General features: G+C 40.4%; 1 protein-coding gene across 1 annotated transcript in view; it reads left to right on the top strand.

The window, feature by feature from the left end:
- Positions 1–460: 460 nt before the first annotated feature.
- Positions 461–4,288, top strand: part of rai2 (retinoic acid induced 2) — a 14,293-nt gene continuing 10,465 nt past the window's right edge. Inside the window, exon 1 of the mRNA XM_015026746.1 lies at positions 461–658. The gene's annotated coding sequence lies outside the window, so the exon portion shown is untranslated. The remainder of the gene's footprint in view (positions 659–4,288) is intronic.

The following is a 4,288-nucleotide window of genomic DNA, read 5'->3' as shown; positions in this document are numbered from 1 at the left end:
GGTTTTTTTTTTTTTGTTTTTTTTTTTTTTTCTAAAATTTTTTTTGGGGTTTTTTCTGGCGTTTTTTTTTTTTTTTTTTTTTTTTTTTTTGTTAGTTTGTTTTTGTTAAAATAGTTTTTGTGTTTAGTTTAGTTTTTTTTGTAGGAAATGTTTTCTGTTGAAACCCCCAGTTTAATTGTAGAAGGTAATGAGGCCAGTATTTTGTTAGTTACTTATGTTTTAAAGGCTGAAGGTATATTTACTGTCCACTTAAATGAAAAATGCACAAGTGTTGAAATTAACACCATATAGGGGGAGGAAACGCCTGGAGGAAAAGTTTGCTTGAAAGGAGAGCAACAAAAATATTGAAGTTAGCAAAGAGTTACAGAATTGTGCAATTATTTTTTTATTGGTTGTCGCTGTCCTCGTGTCCTTTAGGCCCTTCCTTCATTATTCTCCTCTTCTTTGTGGAGGACAGAACCGAGGAGGAGGGGATGGGGAGCCGCTGACGATGCTGCGTGCGCAGCTTCAGTCTGGAATCGCTACGACGGAGCCGCAATGAAGAGATAAATAGCGACGATATCTATTTATTTTTGGAGTATTACGGCTCTAATTTCTTTGTTAATTGGAGTGAAGCGGTCCGAGGCGAAAGGCACTAATGTACACCTCTGTTTAGCGGGTGAGTTGCCGCTGGTGTTTGGAGCAAAACTGTCATATGAAGGCAGAATGACATTAGAGGGACGAGGGGGGATAAGATGAAACGGGGTGAGCTATGGCTTTTCTGGTTTGATGTCTCTGGCAGGCTGTAATATGAACTGACATTAGTATTTTTTACTGAACAATAGTCACCAAGCTAATGCTGTATTCTTTAGTTTTTAAGCGCTAACACGGCTCCGTTCATTTCGTTATTTCAGACGGTGCGGACAGCTAGCTTGTGCGGGGAAATAAGGCGTACAGTGTTTGACGTCTGAGAGGGAGAGAAGGGGGGGTTTCGCTCAATAACGCGGTTATTATTATTCAGGACGGAGACATCCTTGTCTTTGATAAAACGCTTAAAATCAGGGGAGCCTCAAAGCGACGTGCGGAGATGTGCGCAGACACGGCGCTCCGTCTGCCCCGCTTTTCACGACATGCCGTCGGCTTACGGACCAGACGCACCAGAGACCGGGCTCAGGGTTGTCTGTGTCTCCTTCGGGGAAATTGGAGCTTTTGCCGCTCAGAGGGAGAGGAAATCTCTTCGGATGAACCCGATAGTGACACAGTCGGGGTCTGTCGCAACAGCCAGCCTTGGGGTTTGCTGTGTTTGTGTTCTGACAAATTACAGTCACACGGCTGGAAAGAAAACAGCACATCCAGGCACCTTCTTTGTTGACTTTGTCACGACACAGCCACTAATTTCAGTATGTTTTAGTGTAATTTTATGCGACCCAACCAACTAAAGTAGTGCATAACTGTGAAGTTAATCGAGTTCTGTCCCATTTACATTGATACCAGGAATGGAAAGAGTATAAAGATATGGACTGGAGCTAGATTCCCCATACTTGCACTCCAGACATCTGACCTTACAGCATAGTGGTGGCAGTGTCATGACGTGGGAAACCTTGGGAGAGAGTAAGATGAAGCTAAATGTTAAAGAAAACCTGTTTGGTTCACCTTCCAGCAGGGCAATGGCCTAAAGCCTACAGTGAGAGATACAAAGGCATGGTTTAGATTAAAGCATATTTATGTGTGTTAGTCTTTAAGGATGTGTCTCTAATAGCTTTGGGTAGATTGGTCCATTCTAACAGCTGTAATTACAGCAAAAGCTGGTTCAACAAAGAGAAAACTGCGCTTCTCACTTATACTTAACTGTAAAAATAACTTAAAAATCACATATCTTCTCCCTCCGCAATTGCGTGTTAAAGTTTTTGAAAAAAGTTCAAGAGTTGTGACTCGAATGTGACATATCGTAAGCAATCTTAAACCGGCTTCTGGTTGAGATGGTAGAAAAAACAGTCTCCAATATAGTATAGTTCGCTTACGATGTTTTTTTGTGATTGTTGTGGCCTAAAATTACTGGTTTTGCAGCGACTTTTTCAGAAAGTTGTGGTCAAAGTTGCAATTTTCTTAAACTTTATTTTAGCGCATAACATTGTCTAACAAAACAAATTTGAATTACTGCACATTACCCTTCCAAAAAAACACATAACATATTTAATATTTAAAGTGCAAACAACATTTTCAGGTACTTTCTTGAACTAGCACCCTTAATACAAATAAAATCATAATCTGATTAATTGTAAAAATGCAAAAGAAGAATTGTATAATGGTCAATCAAGTTAACACAAACTGTATATACAGTAGGCTATAGAAAAAAAATCATACAAACATTTCAAAAATGTTTTTCCTCAAAAAAAACAATAAAGGCAAATGTTACCGTTTCATCTTGCAGGTCAAGATACATAGCAGAACAGGAAGTTAAATTAGAAGGGAGGCTGAGTGGACTGGTCAGAATTTTGCCGCGTTGCAGCGATTGGTCAGCAAATACGGAAATACCGAAAACGTCAAGGTGATTGGTCAAATTTGCGGAAACATGGCCAAAATTGGAAGACCGTGCAAAATGTGCAAATTATTCCTGAATTAAGAATTTGGATCACAACTTCCTGGAGGGACTGCTTAATACATGAAGTATTATTTATCCTTTTAAAAAAAAAGGGAAAAAAAAGAAAATGTATGCAGAGTCGCAGGCCTGACTGACGGGCACTTACACTGATCGCAATGATGGCTATTTCAGTTGTTTTAAATAGAGGTGTTAAGTGATTATCATAAAACTGAAGTCACCGTGGCATTTAGCGGATCGACCGGGGAAGAAATGAATAAAACATAATCTGGGCTGATGTGAAAGGAGATGGGAGTCTGCGTGTCTCTCTAATGAGGGATAATTGGCTAGTGGAGCGGAGGGGGGCGTTGATGGAGGTGACCTTTAGATCATCTGCCGTCCTCCGGTCATCTCTGCTGCTTTTGTTTCCTCTGGCTCAACTCAAGCACAAAGCCGGAGAGAGGTCTGTCAGAGAAGAAGCGGCATCTGCAAAGCTCTCAGACTGCAGCGTTAGCCTAATGCAGCCGAAGCTGAAATTAGTGGAAGAGGGGGAGGCCGGGTTGTTGTTTTCTTCCTGCTCTTGACTTGCCAATGGCGTACATTTCATCAATGAGGCGAGGAGACAGGGAAAAGAAAAAAGAAAAAAAAAAAAGAGAAAATGTGGAAATGATTATAGTAAAGGGGACATGGGAGGGGTCTCATTTGGCTCTCTGTTTGGTCTCTTCTGGCCTATTTACTCATTTAGCTGCCTCTGGCATAGGAACACAGACTGCCTGCAGATGACGTGTGAGGTTTACGAACAAAATGTGCCGCTGATTTACTCCGTGCTGAAGGAACACTCTGCAATCACTCAAATGTTTTTGACTCCAGGTTCGCCTGGCGTTGCGTGCTTGCGCCGTTAGCTCACGTTTTTAATTGAAGCCGCATCACGCTCGGACTGTTTCAAGCAGCCCGACCTGCAAACCCTGCTATCGTGTGGCAACGGGGGGAAGACTTGTTCCAACAGCACATTGGATTTAGGGAAGATTAGGAACTTGACTTGGAGCTTTTCAGGGAAATAAAGTTAGGTTGAGCTCGGAGAAGGCGCACATGGGGCCAGGTTGTTCTTTTCTTAGCGACAACAAGGACATGCATGTTTGCTCTGACAAGCAGGACAGGAAAGAATAACACAAGTCATTTAGCTAACTTGTCTCATATCACTAGGAGACAACATGTAAAACGAAGCCTTGCACAGGCCTGTCACAGTGACAAATTGTACTGGATGATAAATCGTTCCAGAAATTATCGCAATAAACGATAATATTGTCGTTTTGAGAACATTTTCAAGTATTCATATTAGCATAATAATGCAAGTTTGCCCTCTCAAAGACCAATTTTGATCAGAGCACTCTGCACTGAACACATTTTAAATACCCAAAATAAGTAGATGAAACAATCACAAACAATAATTAAAAGGGAAATTAAAACCACACACAACAGAAACCATAAATAAAATGGATTATAAGGAATCTGTAAACTGCATTGTTTTTCAAACAATATTCATCATCATAATGGGAATTGTCGAGCTCATTTTATCATGCGATTATTTGCTTATTACAAGCACAAACTTGAGTCTATTTCATTGGGATTTTACGTGATACATCCAACTGTATAGTCCAAGAAAAATCATAAATATTATAAACACACATACACAAACACACACGCATATATATATATATATATATATATATA

This window comes from Poecilia latipinna, unplaced genomic scaffold (genome assembly GCF_001443285.1).
Source record: "Poecilia latipinna isolate Pla-1442-1.1 unplaced genomic scaffold, P_latipinna-1.0 Scaffold7, whole genome shotgun sequence".
Lineage (NCBI taxonomy): Eukaryota > Metazoa > Chordata > Actinopteri > Cyprinodontiformes > Poeciliidae > Poecilia > Poecilia latipinna.
The sequence above is the reverse complement of the archived record's forward strand: the minus strand, read 5'-3'. Positions and strand labels throughout refer to the sequence as shown.